This window comes from Schistocerca nitens, chromosome 5 (assembly GCF_023898315.1).
Source record: "Schistocerca nitens isolate TAMUIC-IGC-003100 chromosome 5, iqSchNite1.1, whole genome shotgun sequence".
Taxonomy (NCBI): Eukaryota; Metazoa; Arthropoda; class Insecta; order Orthoptera; family Acrididae; genus Schistocerca; species Schistocerca nitens.
Genome location: NC_064618.1, coordinates 858,164,766 through 858,188,099, shown reverse-complemented (window position 1 = coordinate 858,188,099; position 23,334 = coordinate 858,164,766).

Below are 23,334 nucleotides of genomic sequence, written 5' to 3'. Positions count from 1 at the left end.
AAACCGGAAAATCGAAAGTTAATTTAGTGACTGAAATTAATAGTGAGCTTTCTTTCTGAAGCACATCGAAATTCAGTAAAATACGGTTAGTCTTGGACTACCTCAACAATCATTTCAAAAGCTACTTGAATCTACGCAGTTTAGAAATAAGAGATTTAACTTTGAACTTGAATTAAATGATTCTGAACAATTAACAGTAGTAAAATTTAGTACGTACCAAGCTGAGCTGCAGTCACAGGTAAGCTAAAATACGGTAACAAAACTAGCACTCTTAATTTGTGCTTGTGTAATCTAAGTATTGTAGCCAGCTATGAATACTTTAACTGAACTTTGAAATTAAAGCAGTGAAATGGAATTATGCTGGCGTTTGAATTTCAACGACACTCGGGTTCATTTCGGAAAAGGAAGGGACCCTGCTTGGTAATGCAATTGGGACAGTGAGCAACAAAGGTTCATGCTAAGTAGCTGTAATTTTGTGATGCAACAATTTTAAAAGTTTGAAAAGCTGAGGTCTGCCATACAGTTCTAAAACTTTACGTGCTTCCAGTCTTCCTTGTTGGTTGATTGAAGGTTTGAAGCCGTCGATCGAGGATGTGGCGACAGTCACTCATTGTCGGCCGTCGCTGTTGCAGAAGCTGGATGTTGGCGCGCCTTCTTCTCGACACGGTCACCAGACGAAACGGGCTCTTGATGTGCGCCAGCTAATGCTTCTCGTCCGCGACACCATGGCAGAAACTATCATCGCAAGTCGAGCGCAATTACATGCTGCCAAACCCCGAAAGCGCGGCAACTCGCGGGAGCTTCACACCACACACCTGCTCCACTCGCTACTCCCGCCAGACTCCCTCTTGCTCTGCCCGCGCTCCATGCGGCTGAGTTAACACTACCAAAGATCCTACACACTTTGATTCTTCACACGACCTATCGATGTAATCATTCGATAGCAGTTTTCCCTAGGCAAGACCCAGCGTAAAAATACAAATACACTCCTGGAAATTGAAATAAGAACACCGTGAATTCATTGTCCCAGGAAGGGGAAACTTTATTGACACATTCCTGGGGTCAGATACATCACATGATCACACTGACAGAACCACAGGCACATAGACACAGGCAACAGAGCATGCACAATGTCGGCACTAGTACAGTGTATATCCACCTTTCGCAGCAATGCAGGCTGCTATTCTCCCATGGAGACGATCGTAGAGATGCTGGATGTAGTCCTGTGGAACGGCTTGCCATGCCATTTCCACCTGGCGCCTCAGTTGGACCAGCGTTCGTGCTGGACGTGCAGACCGCGTGAGACGACGCTTCATCCAGTCCCAAACATGCTCAATGGCGGACAGATCCGGAGATCTTGCTGGCCAGGGTAGTTGACTTACACCTTCTAGAGCACGTTGGGTGGCACGGGATACATGCGGACGTGCATTGTCCTGTTGGAACAGCAAGTTCCCTTGCCGGTCTAGGAATGGTAGAGCGATGGGTTCGATGACGGTTTGGATGTACCGTGCACTATTCAGTGTCCCCTCGGCGATCACCAGTGGTGTACGGCCAGTGTAGGAGATCGCTCCCCACACCATGATGCCGGGTGTTGGCCCTGTGTGCCTCGGTCGTATGCAGTCCTGATTGTGGCGCTCACCTGCACGGCGCCAAACACGCATACGACCATCATTGGCACCAAGGCAGAAGCGACTCTCATCGCTGAAGACGACACGTCTCCATTCGTCCCTCCATTCACGCCTGTCGCGACACCACTGGAGGCGGGCTGCACGATGTTGGGGCGTGAGCGGAAGACGGCCTAACAGTGTGCGGGACCGTAGCCCAGCTTCATGGAGACGGTTGCGAATGGTCCTCGCCGATACCCCAGGAGCAACAGTGTCCCTAATTTGCTGGGAAGTGGCGGTGCGGTCCCCTACGGCACTGCGTAGGATCCTACGGTCTTGGCGTGCATCCGTGCGTCGCTGCGGTCCGGTCCCATGTCGACGGGCACGTGCACCTTCCGCCGACCACTGGCGACAACATCGATGTACTGTGGAGACCTCACGCCCCACGTGTTGAGCAATTCGGCGGTACGTCCACCCGGCCTCCCGCATGCCCACTATACGCCCTCGCTCAAAGTCCGTCAACTGCACATACGGTTCACGTCCACGCTGTCGCGGCATGCTACCAGTGTTAAAGACTGCGATGGAGCTCCGTATGCCACGGCAAACTGGCTGACACTGACGGCGGCGGTGCACAAATGCTGCGCAGCTAGCGCCATTCGACGGCCAACACCGCGGTTCCTGGTGTGTCCGCTGTGCCGTGCGTGTGATCATTGCTTGTACAGCCCTCTCGCAGTGTCCGGAGCAAGTATGGTGGGTCTGACACACCGGTATCAATGTGTTCTTTTTTCCATTTCCAGGAGTGTAATATTTACGAAACAAACCAATTGTACATCGACATAAATGCATAAATATATATATACAAATAGTAAAACAATTACAATATGTAAAGACACAGAAATGTCATATATTCAGGTAACAAAAATAAGGAAAACAAATTATAGTACACTAGATGGAAATAGGAGGATATGCATTTCCGGCGTTACAGGTGCCAGTACACGAAGGCCTTTGGCACGTTATACTTAAATGCTGTGGGTGTACCATTCCAACCAGGCGTAGCTACTATTCTGCGTCTCGTTACATGTCGATCTTGGTGAATAATATGGTGATGTAGTCTGTTATCTTGTCCTTTACGTATCGTACATGAAGTGCGTCGTGAATTTCTTGTGCCCTGGCCCAACACTGCACCACTAGCGTCAGTTTCTGACAACAGCTTGGGATTACCTGTAACGATTTAATGTCGCAATCACTAGTTATGCCCACGCTTCGCATCAATCCAGGACATCTGGCTGCACCGTGGAGTTGCAGAGGTGGAGTATCGTCTTGGCAGTTAGGTTCCTACTGACCACAAATGAGGATTAAGGCGTGAACCATTTCATCGTGGCTGTCTTCCTCTCGAGCGTGTGAATGGTAACGTTAGTGAACTTGTCCAAGACGGTTCCTAAATATTTCGTAGACGGTGACAAATGAATGTGTTTTACAACATCCACAACGGGAAGCGCAGGAGTAGTCGCCTCTTCTGTGTGAAGATCACTGCCGCCGTCTTGTTGGGGTTGATGGTAATTTCATTGGCAAGTGACCGTGCCTTCATTACATCTATTTGTTGCAGTGCCCTGGTGAGCAACTCATGGACATTTTGTCCCGACATAAAAATCGTCATGTCATCAGCACGAAGGCTGTACACTATCTGCGGATTCGTCAGGAGATCATTGATGTATAGGTTGAAGAGCAGAGGCGAAATCACGGAACCCTGTGGGATCCCTTCAGACGGAGTTTTCAATGCAAATCTCTTGCCATCAACAGCTTCATAGAAAGTTCTTCCTGTCCACCATCTTAAGGCAACAGCCTGAGAGACGCGTTTTGTGGCAGAGATTGGCGATCATGTTGTCTGCCACACCTTGTCACACCCCTTTTCGAGGTTAAAAAAGACGTCAACAGTTGACTGCCGCAGATTAAAGTGAAGGCGAACATGTTCCACGAGGCGAATGAGAAGCATCTCGGCGGACATGTTCTGCTGAAAACCGAATTGTTACGGCCAAATAATTCCGTGGCTCCCGAGGCACTGAGTCAATCTTACAAGCAACACCCTCTCAACCATCTTCCCGAGCATCGGTAGCAGGCAGACGGGATGATGATTTTTTGGTTGTCCAAGGTCGCGGCCACTTTTTGGAATAGGGACGACCTTCCCAGTCTTCCAGACTTGTCAGGAGAACCACTGCCTTCTGCGGGAGGTGCCGTAAGTTGGCACTGCTGATGTGGTCTGTCTCCGGCGCCGAGATGTTCGTCTTGCGGATAAGCTTGGCGACCTCCCTAGATTCCGTATGGGCTCTAACCGGGACTGTGTACTAAAATCTTGAATCTGTTGATCATCCTCGTTGCCGCCTCCACCGGGACCCTATTCGTCACGGTTGGAGGTCGTCGTCTGCAGCTTGTAGGCGTCGGCGAAGAGTTCCGCTTCAAGCAAAGCGTCGAAGGTCGGACATGCACCTTGACGTGATCGTCAGGTGGGCGCAAGAACAGTTCCTTTTCTTTACGGTACTTTTACAAACATCCTCATCAAATTGGCACATAGTGTAGGGGCAGGTTCAGATGTTCTTTGGCATATAAAGAATTTTAATCATCTGTACATTTATAAAAATCTGAGGTCACATCGGCGGTGTCTCATTATATGGCTGCCGTATAGGAGGGCTCAAATTCGGCAGCGTATTACATTCAATTCCTCTAATCTAGATTTAGAATCACTTTTAATCGGTACAGACCAATGTCGGAATGGTTTATTCAGAACATTGCCGTCTTTTCCATGTGTTTACTCATTTGTAGCTTTTCGTCCCTATCTAAAAGACCTTCGGGTCGATGATATGTTATACACTTTGTATCTAATAAAAGTTTGTCGGGCTACCAGCCACGTCAAGTGGTTTAAAATCCACGAGCTTTCGGCCGAGGACTCCTCGGCCATTGTCAAGTGGTGACTGTCTTCTGGTTGCTGCTTTGCTGCTACCGCCCTTATATAGCCGCGCTGCCTTCCGTGACGTCACTGGTACCCGCTCTGGCACCATATATGGTAATGTTTGCGTTGTGCGGCCGCCGCGCCCGCTTCGATCTTCCGGGTCTAGTTTAGCAGGGGATACAGCCCGTCAGCTTTGACCAATGACGTCAGAACTGGCCAGAGAGCACGTATTAAAAAGATGAAAGAGCTGAGAGGAACGTTCAGAAACAAAGGAATGCAAGAGAGAAAAACTGTATTTCACATATATAAGGACTAGAAGAAGGGATCGGTTGGTAGGACATGTTTTGAGGCATCAAGGGATCACAAATTTAGCATTGGAGGGCAGCGTGGAGGGTAAAAATCGTAGAGGGAGACCAAGAGATCAATACACTAAGCAGATTCAGAAGGATGTAGGTTGCAGTAGGTACTGGGAGATGAAGAAGCTTGCACAGGATAGAGTAGCATGGAGAGCTGCATCAAACCAGTCTTAGGACTGAAGACCACAACAACAACAAGGACCAGTAGTATTTTCGCGTTAACGATAACGCGTGTTTGTATCTTAGTATTTCTCCGGAAATACAACGGAAAGAAATAGAAATGAATAAAATATATTACTAGCAAAGAATACATCACGTAACATGTATGTCAGTTGTATCCCGAAACTGTTTAGAAATGTATTGCTTAAGTGCAGTACGGGATGCAAGTTCAGTGTACGTCGATTTCTTAGTTTCAACTAGCATTGCTGCCCTGTTGTTCATTTGAACTATGTATCCCCTTCTTCACTAAACCGTAAGTTAAACACCAGATACAAATTAAAAGCTCACTCGAAGTGTGTTGCTTAAGTACAGTACGGAATACGAGTTTGTCGTAAGTCGATTTCTTCGTTTTCACTAGCATTACTGTCCTGTTCTTCACTTGAACGATGTATCCTCCGCTTCAGAAAACCGTAAGTGGAACACGGGATACAAATTGTAGATGTGTTGTTTATTTCGTCTCCGCTATTACTAACAGTCCTTTCATACGTACATATAAGTACTACTGATGACAGAAGGACCTACGTATGTAATATATGTATACCAGACTTCCGTTGGCCTCGATATATGTACACTGGTAACGAAAAGGTGGAAATAGACGTAAGTTACATGTGCAACCTGTACCACAACTGAAGTACACGGAGACAAGAAGACGACACATGTAGAATTTGTATCCCGTACTTCACTATGGGGTACAGTTTTCTTGTTGCCTTGGACGCTAATAGTATCCCATTAGTTACTTGAGCTATATAGCTATACGCAACATTTGTATCTTGCTCGCCAATTGACATATATAGTGTCGGTGTAAAGGCAAAGTGAAGGACGGGATACACATTTTAGTTGTGTGAGGGGTTTCGCCTGTGATATAGCAAGTACACATTCGAAAATGTCGTGCTGATACTGGTGCTGGGAAACGAAAGAAGATCGACAGCTGAGAAATTTCTATTACGTACTTCACAACACGAAAATACACATATTGGTGGAATAAAACAGTGGAATGTGTCAAATTAGTGAAATACAGTGAAAGACGCAAATGGAAAAGTGTACTTACCACACGGAAATATCGAGGAATAGCCGAAGCTCGCTTAGACAGACAGTAACGAAAATTACATACCCACAAACAGACAAATCCATTCCAATAAACGAAAATGAGACAGTATAAATTGTCCTGCAATAACAAACTAATACTCCAAATCACCTCAATATCATTGCGAATAATTTTATTGTACAATGATAGCACTTATCCGGAACAGAGAACTGTTTTATTATCTATGCCTCGAAGTGAAGACATTACTATCTATGACTAATGTATCACGTCATTGGTCAAAGCCGACGTGTTGTATCCCCTGCTTCACTAGACCCATCCGATGGCCGGGTTCCAAGCTGTGCTTAGCTGTACGCCGCCGTATTTATTGAGCGTGTTGCCACAAATTTTTATTTCGATCGCTTCTTTCATTATGTTATCCCAAAAACTGTTAGTCCGTGTGATAATACACTCCTGGAAATGGAAAAAAGAACACTTGGAAACCGGTGTGTCAGACCCACCATACTTGCTCCGGACACTGCGAGAGGGCTGTACAAGCAATGATCACACGCACGGCACAGCGGACACACCAGCAACCGCGGTGTTGGCCGTCGAATGGCGCTAGCTGCGCAGCATTTGTGCACCGCCGCCGTCAGTGTCAGCCAGTTTGCCGTGGCATACGGAGCTCCATCGCAGTCTTTAACACTGGTAGCATGCCGCGACAGCGTGGACGTGAACCGTATGTGCAGTTGACGGACTTTGAGCGAGGGCGTATAGTGGGCATGCGGGAGGCCGGGTGGACGTACCGCCGAATTGCTCAACACGTGGGGCGTGAGGTCTCCACAGTACATCGATGTTGTCGCCAGTGGTCGGCGGAAGATGCACGTGCCCGTCGACCTGGGACCGGACCGCAGCGACGCACGGATGCACGCCAAGACCGTAGGATCCTACTCAGTGCCGTAGGGGACCGCACCGCCACTTCCCAGCAAATTAGGGACACTGTTGCTCCTGGGGTATCGGCGAGGACCATTCGCAACCGTCTCCATGAAGCTGGGCTACGGTCCCGCACACCGTTAGGCCGTCTTCCGCTCACGCCCCAACATCGTGCAGCCCGCCTTCAGTGGTGTCGCGACAGGCGTGAATGGAGGGACGAATGGAGACGTGTCGTCTTCAGCGATGAGAGTCGCTTCTGCCTTGGTGCCAATGATGGTCGTATGCGTGTTTGGCGCCGTGCAGGTGAGCGCCACAATCAGGACTGCATACGACCGAGGCACACAGGGCCAACACCCGGCATCATGGTGTGGGGAGCGATCTCCTACACTGGCCGTACACCACTGGTGATCGTCGAGGGGACACTGAATAGTGCACGGTACATCCAAACCGTCATCGAACCCATCGTTCTACCATTCCTAGACCGGCAAGGGAACTTGCTGTTCCAACAGGACAATGCACGTCCGCATGTATCCCGTGGCACCCAACGTGCTCTAGAAGGTGTAAGTCAACTACCCTGGCCAGCAAGATCTCCGGATCTGTCCGCCATTGAGCATGTTTGGGACTGGATGAAGCGTCGTCTCACGCGGTCTGCATGTCCAGCACGAACGCTGGTCCAACTGAGGCGCCAGGTGGAAATGGCATGGCAAGCCGTTCCACAGGACTACATCCAGCATCTCTACGATCGTCTCCATGGGAGAATAGCAGCCTGCATTGCTGCGAAAGGTGGATATACACTGTACTAGTGCCGACATTGTGCATGCTCTGTTGCCTGTGTCTATGTGCCTGTGGTTCTGTCAGTGTGATCATGTGATGTATCTGACCCCAGGAATGTGTCAATAAAGTTTCCCCTTCCTGGGACAATGAATTCACGGTGTTCTTAATTCAATTTCCAGGAGTGTAGATCTCTCATCGAATGCAATAAGACGACCGTTTTCTAATGCATGCTCTGCTGCCGCTGATTTCTCTGGGTACCGTAGACGAAAACATCTCTCGTGTTCTACACATCACTGTTCAATGGTACGCACAGTCTGTCCGCTATAGAACTGCCCACACCCACACGGTACTTTATATACTCCTAGCGTTCTGAGGCTTATGTCGTCTCAAGAGTTGCCGCACTTTTGCTGGAGCCCTGAAGACCGAATCGATTTTATGTCTCTTTAGGAGCCGACTTATCTTTCCTGTTATTGAGCCACGGAACAACAGGAACGCAAACTTCTCCGAGTCCTCCTCGGAGTCTTTCTGCTTACGTATTTTAGGAAAAATAGCTTGCGAAATCTGGCGGTTGTTGTAGCCGTTTTCCTTGAATAGTTTCCGTAAGCGGCTCAGTTCCTTCGGCAAGTTTTCAGAATGTGAGACGGTTTCGGCTCGATACACTAAGGTTCCCAGAACGGAACGTTTTTGCACCGGATAGTGATAGCTGTTAGCGTGTAGATATCGGTCTGTGTGGGGTGGGTTTCCGGTAAACGCTGTCGCTGAGACACAGATGTGTTTTGCGGTGGACGAGGAGCGGAAAAGCACCGTCTGTCTCTGTCTCCATCGTGAACTTGATGTTGTCATGGCTTTTGTTGATGTGGTCCAAGAATTCTCCCAGCTTTTCACGTCCATGAGACCAGACAATGAAAGTGACGTCGACGTAACGATAAAAACAACTAGGCTTTTCAGGAGCCATGTCCACGGCGATGTTATCAAAGTATTCCACGAACAGATTGGCTGCAACTGGAGCTAATTGGCTTCCCACCGCATTGCCGTCCGTCTGGTTGAAATATTCTCCATCATACAAGAAATACGATGACGTCAGAGCATGTTTGAATAAGCCCACAACACTGTTGTCAAATAACTGAAGGAGCAGATCTATAGAGTCTTCTTTTTTTAGAAGCGAGCCAAGATGGATGCGTTTCTGCGATTACGGCATAGTTATACGGCACACCGCCATTATCATTTATATTTTGAAAGGCGCAATCATACTACGCAGACTTGCTTATTCTTGCATACAGCAACTAATTTAATTTAAGTCTCATTGTAGATTTATTGTTTATGTGTGATAATTGAATGTAGTGATATTGCTTAATACACTCCTGAAAATTGAAATAAGAACACCGTGAATTCATTGTCCCAGGAAGGGGAAACTTTATTGACACATTCCTGGGGTCAGATACATCACATGATCACACTGACAGAACCACAGGCACATAGACACAGGCAACAGAGCATGCACATATGTCGGCACTAGTACAGTGTATATCCACCTTTCGCAGCAATGCAGGCTGCTATTCTCCCATGGAGACGATCGTAGAGATGCTGGATGTAGTCCTGTGGAACGGCTTGCCATGCCATTTCCACCTGGCGCCTCAGCTGGACCAGCGTTCGTGCTGGACGTGCAGACCGCGTGAGACGACGCTTCATCCAGTCCCAAACATGCTCAATGGGGGACAGATCCGGAGATCTTGCTGGCCAAGGTAGTTGACTGACACCTTCTAGAGCACGTTGGGTGGCACGGGATACATGCGGACGTGCATTGTCCTGTTGGAACAGCAAGTTCCCTTGCCGGTCTAGGAATGGTAGAACGATGGGTTCGATGACGGTTTGGATGTACCGTGCACTGTTCAGTGTCCCCTCGACGATCACCAGTGGTGTACGGCCAGTGTAGGAGATCGCTCCCCACACCATGATGCCGGGTGTTGGCCCTGTGTGCCTCGGTCGTATGCAGTCCTGATTGTGGCGCTCACCTGCACGAGGCCAAACACGCATACGACCATCATTGGCACCAAGGCAGAAGCGACTCTCATCGCTGAAGACGACACGTCTCCATTCGTCCCTCCATTCACGCCTGTCGCGACACCACTGGAGGCGGGCTGCACGATGTTGGGGCGTGAGCGGAAGACGGCCTAACGGTGTGCGGGACCGTAGCCCAGCTTCATGGAGACGGTTGCGAATGGTCCTCGCCGATACCCCAGGAGCAACAGTGTCCCTAATTTGCTGGGAAGTGGCGGTGCGGTCCCCTACGGCACTGCGTAGGATCCTACGGTCTTGGCGTGCATCCGTGCGTCGCTGCGGTCCGGTCCCAGGTCGACGGGCACGTGCACCTTCCGCCGACCACTGGCGACAACATCGATGTACTGTGGAGACCTCACGCCCCACGTGTTGAGCAATTCGGCGGTACGTCCACCCGGCCTCCCGCATGCCCACTATACGCCCTCGCTCAAAGTCCGTCAACTGCACATACGGTTCACGTCCACGCTGTCGCGGCATGCTACCAGTGTTAAAGACTGCGATGGAGCTCCGTATGCCACGGCAAACTGGCTGACACTGACGGCGGCGGTGCACAAATGCTGCGCAGCTAGCGCCATTCGACGGCCAACACCGCGGTTCCTGGTGTGTCCGCTGTGCCGTGCGTGTGATCATTGCTTGTACAGCCCTCTCGCAGTGTCCGGAGCAAGTATGGTGGGTCTGACACACCGGTGTCAATGTGTTCTTTATTCCATTTCCAGGAGTGTATTTGTTTCATTTTATGTTAAAACTCATCCTCAGCTATACAGCGTCAAAACATAGCGAACGGTTCCGTGTTCATTAAATGCACATAAATTGTCCAGTACGAACCGTTTGTTCGGTAAGTAAATGTTTTCGAAGTCGGATAAAAGAATTTTTCATTTGAAGAGATATTGACGGTTGAGCAAAACAATCAGAAGAGACCTTAAACAGAAAACTATTGTCAAACAGGCATCGCAAAAGCAATGTATTTACAAACATTCTTTAAGAAATTACTTAGATATTTTAAAAAGTTGGCTCAGTCCCTCGCATTTATCCACGCACAGTCACATTAGAGTTAACAACCAAAATTTAAAAAGTGCAACTTGGCATCCTCATGATACCGCCGTGGGAATGTCGCAATGTTGTACAATTTGCCTGATCCCACCTGTGTTACTGCTCAGCAAAAGTCGCGCCAGTCCCGTAAGTTTCAAAGAGAGTAGGTAGTCTGACGTGTTCTCTACCAACCTGTCTACTTACCACCTTAATGGAGGTATTGCAACCACCGAGTAAATCGAGGTAGATATTAACCCTCACACCGCAAGGGGTACAACCAAACACTTTTGCACATATTAATGGCTTGTTAATCACTAAACATGCTTTGCAACTCACAGAATGTTTTCAGATTACTAGTGTACGTTAGAGTCTAGACAACAGATAAGAGTTAAAAACGCATTTCACGGTCGTCTTCTCATCAAAAGAAAAACCGAAAACCATAGAGCAGGCCCGTAATTAAAATGACAGCTGATGTCTTTCTACCGTATCTTGCTTCGCCGTCGGCGTTGTCGTTGTTACCGTGAGACACCGTTATACCAAGAGGAAAGGCGCGTCGATCTTAGAGCGTGAGATATGATGACCTTAAGCCATTGACAACACACAACGGTCACGGTAGCACCTGATTCCAGAATAGCTGCAGTAGTTAAGATCTACGAACTATCCCCTGTTGACCAGGTCCCCAAAACTTAACTCGTAACGAGATCCCTTCAAAGCAAATTGTCATAACGATCGTCTATAAAGGCTTCGTACAACGAGAAGAAATGTTACGGTTTATGGAATAATAACAGATACGACCAAACTGTCTTGTCTCTTCTGCTTTATTTAACATAACTTCGTTCACAGTTTCATTTCGCATTCACCACTCATTCACCGAAACCCTTTGATGAACAGTTTTGGTTCCTTAACACCAACAGTCAATGATAATGATACAGCTTTTCTCCTTTTTATAAATTGAAGCCCGCTCTCCGTGATATAATAAAAAAAAACCGGTCTCAATACCGCGTCCCTCGTGAGATGCGAATAGACTTATCCCGGAATTGACCGCCCTGTAGGTGTACTCAATTTAATGACCACACTTCGCTGTCCGCTATTTCGCGTAACTGAATGTCCATTTGTTAGTCTGATTATACACTGTAGCTATTTAAAATTCGCCCCTATATTTTTCACAACGCACAATTAGCACTTCGTTACTTGTTTTTTTTTCTAAGAGTAAATGGAAAAAAAAGACGCTGTATCATCGGCTTAGTCGATATAAAGCAAAACACCTTAATATGCCCAATTTTACCTCTTCTTATAGGATCGGCTACCTTACTCATTAATTTACTACATATTATTTCCAATAACACTAAACAGGTATCGCCGTTATATTTTAATTGTATTCAAAAGCATGTTACTACTATTATGACCGACCAAATCGTAACAAATCGCGCGGCGTGCGTTTTTAACGACAACTTTACGCTATTCAAGTTCCGTTACAGCTATCTTGACTCGTAATGTTACATCTTGTCACAGTATAAGATGCATTCCTTTTAAATGTGAAGTAATGAAATATTTTGATTAAATAATAGCTCCAGTAGCATAACATTTATTCTGCGTTGCTATCGGCTTTTCTCATTAAGATATTTTTCAACTATTGAGCAATTGTTTATCATAACAACAAAACTGTCGTGCTTTATAAAGTTTCATCGTTTGAGGTTGCTCACTGGCCGAAAACGGTGGTGAAGTAACGTACGTTTCATGCAACTCAAGCTTTCAGTTGACGGTAGCGCAAGGAATTTTCCCTTGGTTGGAGGACCCTACAGTGTGTGGTGCTTGTAGTATGCAGATTACGGTACATTATGTTTAAAAATAATGCGTTTTATATTCAGACAAGAGGGTAGACCTCAGCCTGCCAGGTGATATATCCTCTGCTATAGTTACCAATGAGATGACTGTTTTACGACTTTTAAGGTTTCATGACATATCTGCCTGGCTCTCTAACCTGTCAACGAAAAGATGTTAATGTGTTACCAGAGTAACTGGCTCACTCAGTTTCTTTAAAAAGAAATTATTTTTAACTATGAACAGCCACCCTTTCTTGAGTTTTTCGTGTCACTTTTGTAGTATGGTTCCTTTATGTTTTTAGTGACAAATTTTGAAACTGACAGTCACAAAATTTACATTCTTACTGTTATGGTAGTTGAACGTGAGTGAAAACAGGAGAGTAATTGTCTCTTTAAGTTACGTAATACTTTAAAAAAATTGTTTAACCTTTTAAGTACATTCGCATCGGACTGTTTCTGGCAGGGCGCTAATAACCTCCCAGTTGAAGTTTTCCGCACGTCTTTCGCGCACAAGGCTTCCTCGTCGCAAATTCATGCGAGATCCCACAGAGAAAGCAACATCCTTGTTGGAGCTTCATCCTGAAATAGGTCAGCCACTCACAGTTTTAAAGTTTTTTTTTCTTTTTCTACAGATAGTTATACATTTTGCGAAACTATTAGCAAAAAACGTTCTACTCAGTAACTCTGCGTTGCGTTTATGGCGGGAAGACGGTAGTGGCTTCCTGTATCACCCTAGTGGAACCGCTCCAAACTTATCTTCTGATACCTGTGAGCGACCTCTCACCATCACTGACGCGCCACTGAGCCATTGACACGTCACCTAACATTGATTCCACTGTGTCGACGCCAGTCAGCAGAGAAATCGCTGTAAGTCCTCTTCCATCCTCCTCATGCTGATGTTAAATGTTAAGTCTCAACTTACTTCCCAATAGATGCAATATTGTCTTCACCTTTAATGAGTAGAGTGACTTGTACTTTATTATCACAGTGGATGCTTTTTAGTTCTCCCCTTGCGTTTTCATTTCAAATTACACTTATGGTGCATTACTGAGCTTGTTTCTGCTATAGTAACCTCCAGTGACCCAGTTGGATCGATCAGAAAGGTAAATACACAAGCACATATGAGTATAGAATATCAATGTGTCCAGGGCTGCGATAGCGACAAAGCCACATTGCTTCTCGTTCTGCGTTCAAAATGAGCGTCGCAAATGGGCAGTCCTACCAAACATGAAATCCATTCTGTAATACGATATTTAGTGACAAGATATCTCGAAGCCTTTGACATTCGTCAAGAAGTTTGTGCTGTGTACAGAACGAATGTTAAGAGTGAAGGAGTTATGCTGTTAGCTGGCAGTAACAGCATTCGCGGAGATTTCTCGCAATGATCGTCGCATGACACCATGACTAAACAATTATGGTACGAGCTCTGACTGGCTGTAATCTCAAGTTGCAAAACTTCACGTGGGGGCAATTAATTTGGCAACTCTGTAAGAGGTATGGTGATATCACGTATCGATACCACCCTACTGGCGTCTCAAAGTTGGCAACAGAACTGCAAGTTTCAGTCAGACGCCGATAGAACCAGTGGTGCGCGCCCGCTGAGCCACGCAGTTCCAGCGGCTCCGTACCACGAGCGCCCTCTGCCGCTGCAGTGTAGGTCGGCAGGCGGCAGCCAGCCAGCCCGCTCACACGGGGAACCTCATCGCTACTTGCCGCAATGCAGACGCCACCTACCTGCAGCTCCGACATCATCGCTTGTGCTGTAGTTCAGAGACCTTCATCCTTGTTACTCTTGTATTAGCTGGACACTATTTGCTGCTGCATTTTTGATAATGGGTCTTTGTATGTTTAGAGAAACACAAGTCAAGTTGATGTTATCTTTACTGTGTTAACCTGTTTGCTAATCATTTCTGCTCCTGTCCAGCTTTTCCATGACGATAGCTGCCACAACAGTCAGCCCACCTCTTGTGGGTTAACGAGCATTTCGCTCTCATTTAAGTGTATGGCCGAAAGAAACAGCCTTCCAGGAATTGTGAAACGAATCCCGTCGTCCAGGACCGTGTATCACAAAGAGAGCAGGTTCGTCACGAGATGGGGAAATTCACAGGCGTCTATTGCGGTGAAAGAGACCAGGCTGATCAGGCCCAAGCGCTGTAGTGTGCGAGTGAGACAGACGAGAACCTACGTCATAGGGAAACAACATAGGAGCTGTTTGTGCCCAGGGAGGCGTAGCAGTGTTGAATATAGCGGACCTAAGATCGGCCGTAAAGGGAAACATTTATGAAAACTATTCAGTGCTGTAGTAATTCTGCGACTCAAGCCACAGACATTACAATCTACCATCTTTCTTAAATTTTCAAGGTAATCTCAATAAAACTTGGATATTGATCATATCTATAATAGTTTAGGATTTACTATTAAAGTGAATTTAACAAGTTTTGTAACAAAGACCTGAATGAAACTTCCTGGCAGATTAAAACTGTGTGCCCGACCGAGACTCGAACTCGGGACCTTTGCCTTTCGCGGGCAAGTGCTCTACCACTGAGCTACCGAAGCACGACTCACGACCGAAGTTTCATATCAGCGCACACTCCGCTGCAGAGTGAAAATCTCATTCTGGAAACATCCCACAGGCTGTGGCTAAGCCATGTCTCCGCAATATCCTTTCTTTCAGGAGTGCTAGTTCTGCAAGGTTCGCAGGAGAGCTTCTGTAAAGTTTGGAAGGTAGGAGACGAGGTACTGGCAGAAGTAAAGCTGTGAGTACCGGTCGTGAGTCGTGCTTCGGTAGCTCAGTGGTAGAGCACTTGCCCGCGAAAGGCAAAGGTCCCGAGTTCGAGTCTCGGTCGGGCACACAGTTTTAATCTGCCAGGAAGTTTCATATCAGCGCACACTCCGCTGCAGAGTGAAAATCTCATTCCGGAAAGACCTGAATGCTAAAATCTGAACGCTTTGGTCGATCTTAACGATCGACATTTCATATAGAAGCGCATAATTAAAATGACAAATGTTGTAAATATCAACTCTGTAACATTGTTTAAAAGATATAGTAAATTTAAATTATCAGTATTTAGAGTTAAGCATCAGATCATCATTTCCTCCACACAAAACACATTGAACGATGAAAGCATGAGACCTTATTGAATCATTAAGTAATAGAATATTTGTTTTAGTGTTTAGTGCATATTAGTTACTTTTGTTCTTTATTTATTTATCAGAGAGCACATGGTTGTAAGGCTACTGTCCGTGACATTCAGAGTTAAGAAGGAAATTGTATTGATTTTATGTAAAAGAATTTAACGTTTATTATGTAATGTATATTATTGTTATTTTATTTAGAACGTGAAAGTGGTCAAGCTTTGGTTATTTAAATATGTTAAAATGTGAAATAATGTGGAATAATTTGTAGCCAATCAGATGGACGGCTTCAGAGAAGGGAACTGCACTAGTCAGTTGAGCGACGATGTTCGGCACGCGGGAAACCGCGGCCGGGACGGGCAGAGGGACAGTGTAGGTGCAGGTGCGAAAGCGGACAGTCGGCCTTTTTTACGGACCTTTAAGGAAGCTAGGAAGTGAAACGAGTAAGAAAATTTCGCGTTGTGTGGTATCGCGGGACTTAGTCACTGAGCGGTGATCAGCCGCACGCCTGGTGTGAACTGTTAACTTTTCTCGTAGATAGCAAGGTGGAGTATTGGACTTGTATTTCGCGATGAGATTGTGAGTGATCGAAATGTGTCAAATGGATATGCGCTCGACTCTAACAGTAATCCTACATACGACCACTTTCGCTATGAGTTTGCTTTCTCAATAAACATTATTCTAACCAAATCGCAACTGCGTGGCCTACATCATTTATGGGTCGTTAATTTAGTTCCCAATATTATTATTACCGTTATTATATGTTATATTAACTTTGTATGTTTCGTACAATGTCGCATACTCGCCGGCAGCCAGACAATTTGACCAAAGAGTCACAAATATCTACTTTAGGGCGTTTAATGCGAAACATCCGGTTCAACTCCTAGACATGTTTGAGGCAAGACATTTGGACGAAGAGGAACCGCATGTGAGCCCAAATATCTTTGGGATGTTAGCTCGCGCGCTACGTATCATTGTGTCTTAAGTAGTAGAGAACAGATGTGACAAACGCTTGAGTGTCAAACGTGATTACGTAAAGTAGTAATAAAAACCTGAAATAGAAATACAACTTCATTAACACCCAACGGTCACAATAAATGCTCTACAGTAGCGATCTTGGCTCTTTGAAGTTGTACTTCGGTTTCTGGATTAATCTAGATCGCCCTGCAACATAACGGTGCCAAGTAAGTACAATACAAAGCTGAAGTTTCAGATTTTTTCCAGAGAATTATCTTCAGCTTATAGTAATTTTGCTTATAGCCGAGTCGGAAAGTACTATGTTACGCCACAAAGACCAGGCTATATTTATCAAACTTTGTGGAGATGTTCACGACGTGATGTGTTAATACCAATTTTAAAATAAAACTGATGTTTATCATCAACATCAGTATCAGGTGTGGCTCCTAACGGCAGGAATATATTCTTGTATTCGTTGTTGCATGGATGTAAGTGAGCCTCCTAATGCCATCTCTCTGTCAGCTTTGAGTGCCCCCATCAGAATGGGCCACAAAGCTTACCTCCGCTGCAGAGCTGTCCTCTACTACTACTATTATTCTTAGCGCCGTCCCCTTGGAGAGGGGTCATCTCTCTGGGTTGACACCCTACCACAGTCAGCTGAGACTTTCCGAGTCTAGAGCCAGAGTCAACTGGAACACTGAGTGGCATTCTATGGGTGTTCGACGAGTCTGACTTCTGTTTGTAGCAGTCAGATCGACACCAAATGGCTCTGAGCACTATGGGACTCAACTGCTGTGGTCATAAGTCCCCTAGAACTTAGAACTACTTAAACCTAACTAACCTAAGGACATCACACACATCCATTCCCGAGGCAGGATTCGAACCTGCGACCGTAGCGGTCGTGCGGTTCCAAACTGTAGCGCCTTTAACAGCTCGGCCACTCCGGCCGACCTCAGATCGACACCAACTTGGTCAAAAGATACCTGATGAAATGTCAGATGAAGCATCAACTGTCGAAACCTATCACTGATCAGTTCATAGAGTTGTGGTGGTATATGACAATAGGACTGATTTGGTATTTGTTAATGGGATATTGGATGCTCGCCACTATGTGGCAAGAACGGTCCTATTGTAACACCATTCATCTATCTACATCTACATGTACTGCTATTCAGAATAAAGTGCCTGGCAGAGGGTTCAATGAACCACCTCCAACCTCTCTACCGTTGCACTCTCGAACGCCACGTGGGCAAAATGAGCACTTAAATTTTTCTATGCGAGCCCTGATTTCTCTTATTTTATGGTGATGATCATTTCTCCCTATGTAGATGTGTGCCAACAGAATGTTTTCGCAATCGGAGGAGAAAACTGGTGATTGAAATTTCATGAGAACATCCCGTCGCAACGAAAAATGCCTTTGTTTTAATGATTGTCACTGCAATTCACGTATCATGTCTGTGGCACTATCTCCCCTATTTCGCGATAATACAAAACGAGCTGCCCTTCTTTGTACTCTTCCGATGTCATCCGTCAGTCCCACCTGATGCGAATCCCACACCGCAGAGCAATACTCCAAAACAGGGTGGACAAGCGTGGTGTAAGCAGTCTCTTTAGTAGACCTGTTGCACCTTCTAAGTGTTCTGCCAATGAATCGCAGTATTTGGTTTGATTTATCCACAATATTATCTATATGATCGTTCCAATTTAGGTTTTTTGTAATTGTAATTCCTAAGTATTTAGTTGAATTAATAGCCTTCAGATTTGCATGCGTTGTCGCGTAATTGAAATTTAGCAGTATTCTTTAAGTAGTCATGTGCATAACTTCACGCTTTTCTTTATTCAGGGGCGACTGCCACTTTTCCCACCATACAGATACCTTATCTAAATCACTTTGCAATTCGTTTTGGTCATCTGATGACTTTACAAGACGGTAAATGACAGCATCATCTGCAAATAATCTAAGACGGCTACTAAGATTGTCTCCTATGTCGTTAATATAGATGAGGAACAATATAGGGCCTATAACACTTCCTTGGGGAGCCGGCCGAAGTGGCCGTGCGGTTAAAGGCGCTGCAGTCTGGAACCGCAAGACCGCTACGGTCGCAGGTTCGAATCCTGCCTCGGGCATGGATGTTTGTGATGTCCTTAGGTTAGTTAGGTTTAACTAGTTCTAAGTTCTAGGGGACTAATGACCTCAGCAGTTGAGTCCCATAGTGCTCAGAGCCACTTCCTTGGGGGACGCTGTTTTACTCGATGACTTTCCGTCTATTACTACGAACTGTGACCTTCCTGACAGGAAATCGCGAATCCAGTCGCACAACTGAGGCGATACTCCGAAGGCACGCAGTTTGGTTAGAAGACGCTTGTGAGGAACGGTGTCGAAAGTCTTCTGGAAATCTAAAAATATGGAGTCAATTTGACATCCCCTTTCGATAGCACTTATTACTTCATGAGTGTAAAGAGCTAGTTGTGTTTCACAAGAACGATATTTTCTGAAACCGTGCTGACTATCTGTCAATAAACCGTTTTCTTCGAGGTACTTCACGATCAAGGTACCATATAACGTATTCCAGCAGCATAATTAAAAAATACTTCACACTCCAGTTCACACCACAAACGCCTTGAGGAATGTTTGGACCCTTGTTTGGCCTGCCAGATTCCCTGATGTGTCACCTACAGAACGTGTTTGGTGTGCGATGAGAAGACGTATAATTTTGAACCAGTTCGCAGCCAATAATATTCGTAAGCTAAGGCAGTCTGTGTTTTAGACTCTTGGAGACGCAGGCGACGGTACGGCCAGGGTGGAGGGGAGCCTGCTGGCCGCACGGTGTGGCTCTGTAGGACGGCGGCCACGCGTGCAGGCCGTGCCGTGAGCGGCGGGCGGCAGCCGTGACGTGGCGTGACGTGGCGTGACGTCGGCCAGACGCCGGGATGAGCCGGCGCGGCGCCGTCCCCCTGTGTGTGCGACACGAGAGACAGAGCCGAGGAATGACGAGGCTCTCGGGCAACGCCAAACTTCACATCCAACAGCACAGCACATACTGAACAACTCTGTTACGTGCTGTGCCACTCATATGCCGTCCATGTTAGACTGCGATATAGAAACTGTGGTTGTTCATGACAAAAAAAAAAAACAGTTCTCTGTGTCATTCACTTTTATTTTCTCCCACTACCACTTACACCTTCGTCTACAGGTGGACGAGTGGATTATTACATTTTTGTTGGCTGGATGTAGCCAGTGGTGTACTTTGAACTTCATTTCGCTAGAAATAAGAAATAACTTGCTCTTGTCATCGTAATATGGGACTGAGTTGTTGTCTGTTGTGGACTTCAGTCCTGAGACTGGTTTGATGCAGCTCTCCATGCTGTTCTATCCTGAACAAGCTTCTTCATCTCCCAGTACCTACTGCAACCTACATCCTTCTGAATCTGCTTAGTGTTTCCATCTCTTGGTCTCCCTCTACGATTTTTACCCTCCACGCTGCCCTTCAATGCTAAATTTGTGATCCCTTGATGCCTCAAAACATGTCCTACCAACCGATCCATTCTTCTAGTCAAGTTGTGCCACAAATTTCTCTTCTCTCCAATTCTATTCAATACCTCCTCATTAGTTATGTGATCTACCCATCTAATCTTCAGCATTCTTCTGTAGCACCACATCTCGAAATCTTCTATTCTCTTCTTGTCCAAACTATTTGTCGTCCACGTTTCACATCCATACATGGCTACACTCCATACAAATACTTTCAGAAACGACTTCCTCACACTTAAATCTATACTCGATGTTAACAAATTTCTCATCTTCAGAAACGCTTTCCTTGTCATTGCCAGTCTACATTTTATATCCTCTCTACTTCGACCATCCTCTGTTATATTGCTCCCAAAATAGCAAAACTCCTTTACTACTTTAAGCGTCTCATTTCCTAATCCGATTCCCAGCATCACCCAATTTAATGCGACTACATTCCACTATCCTCGTTTTGCTTTTGTTGATGTTCATCTTATATCCTCCTGAATTATAAATATTAAATAATAACAAAGTTACTTGCATCATGTTACACCAGAAATAACCCTTACTTTCGTCATAAATGTAAACACCAACACTACAGATATTGTAGAGATGTATAAATGCAGTGTCTTCCAAGGACGTAATTTCCGTATTATTGTTTCGTAATGTAGGATTGTAATGCTGTTTGACTTGAATGAAAGATTTGACATTAGCCTTATACATTATTAAATAACTTCTTTGCAATACAGTACTGTACACTGGCGGTAAATCGAATGAGTCAGCGCTGTATTCTACTGTCCTCGATTTCGGGAGGCTCCAGTCTTCATATGTTGAATTAGGTTTTTTTGAGATCTTGCTAAATTACTTCAGAGAAATGCCGAAATGGCTCGTACTGTAAGGCCACAGCCTTTATACTTTCATATATTTATCACCTCACCATTTGTTTCCAAGAAAATTCTACCTCAACCTGTTGTCACCATACCCTCCTTTTCTGTTCATTTCGTTTTTCACAAAAATTGTTCCTCGTTGTACAATACTCTTTGGCCAAACCTTTTTCTTATAGCTTCTGAATTCATTTCTTCTCAACTCATCACAACTCATTTTCGTATGTAGCATACTCCTCTTAAACTAACTACTGAGTTCAGATACATAAACTAGAGAACGAGGCAATGCAGCAGCACAAAACAATTAACATAAAAAACAACAACAAAAATGCAAATTGGCAAAGCAAGCACAGCATATCAAAAAATGCGACATTACAACTAATATCAAGTAATATGCAGTAAACAAGAAAGGTAAAATAGTGGTAAAACTGGTTTATCACAGTAATACAAAGCAAAATTCAGTAGGACAATGCCTGACAAATAGCAGCAGCAAATGGAATAACTTATACCTAAATATGACAAAGCACAAGCAGAAAAAATAATACAGTAAAGACAGCAATGCAGATAAGGGAAATGTCTGTTCACACCCTAATGTCTATGTCACATCTTAATGTCTATATCACATCTTAATGTCTATGTCACATCTTAATGTCTATGTCACATCTTAATGTCTATGTCACATCTTAATACTAGAGTGGTGCACCACAACAACTTATTCTACCAAAAAAATTACAAAGTCCTTGAAAAGAATATTATGTATGCAATTCCTGTTACTAGTCCCTTCTCCTTCCCAAGTGCTGTTTTTTTTTAAAAAAAATGAGGATCACAAAATTATTATTTAATGAATCTGTTGACAAAAAGTGTTTATTAAATTTTAATTTATAAAATCAATGCTGAAAGGCAGCTAGAAACTAGATATCAAATAAAATAAACATATATGTACAAAGTAAAGCATAAAAACATTACTCTCCAGCCATATGCCATTTCATAAATCCGTAAAAATTCTCTCAACTCTTGCAGAAAGACACTTGTCATAATCAGGTGCGTAGATGTAAGAATATTTCTTATCAGTTCATAAGCACTTCAGTAAGTGGCACAAAGTACGAGCTCCAAAGTGTAATCATATGTTTCCAAGTAATAGTGTGTCGTGTTTGTGGTGCGATCTGCAAAGAAATGTCAATAGCGAGGACAACGACCTATCTATTCTACAGCTGTGCAAGCGCTTGCGGGTTTGCGGCCTGCTTCACAGCGGCTTACGCGACACCGTTTAAAGTTGGAAGGCAACACAACTGTAGTGGACAGACAAGGCAACCAGTCCACAGTGACGGGTAGCCGAAAGGACACACGTACACACACGCCGACTGGCGCGAAGTGTGGAACAGGATTCGTAATGAATGTGATAAAGAAAAGAACGTAGCTACTAGAACACTTAACTTTTATATCGTCCTTTGGTATACAGCATTCTTGATGATACAAGTGAGACTATCTTGAGATACATGCAATGGTACAAATGGCGCCTTGCTAGGTCGTAGCCATTAACTTAGCTGAAGGCTATCCTAACTGTCTCTCGGCAATTGAGAGAAAGGCTTCGTCAGTGTAGTCGCTAGCAACGTCGTCGTACAACTGGGGCGAGTGCTAGTACGTCTCTCGAGACCTGCCTTGTGGTGGAGCTCGGTCTGCGATCCTGACAGTGGCGACACGCGGGTCCGACATGTACTAATGGACCGCGGCCAATTTAAGCTACCACCTAGCAAGCGGGGTGTCTGGCGGTGACACCACATTCCTTCCCCGCAAATCGGCGAACAGTCGTGTGATAAGGCTTCCGCCCGCCGTGGGGAGGACCCCATGTTGACGTATGCGATAGGGTGCGGAGCCTAACAACAGGCGAGGCTGTGCCACCCGCACCCTGCCATTCGGTCCGAGGGGAGCTAGGAAACGCCTGAAAACCTAGTCCAGGGCGCACGTCAACATGCGGTGTATGCGCCCGTAATGAGACAGGGGGGGCCGAAGGGTCGACCTCCATTGCGTCGGGGGATCCGACGTGCGATGACGACATCTGGTCCGGAGCGGGCAAGAGTTCCATGGCGGA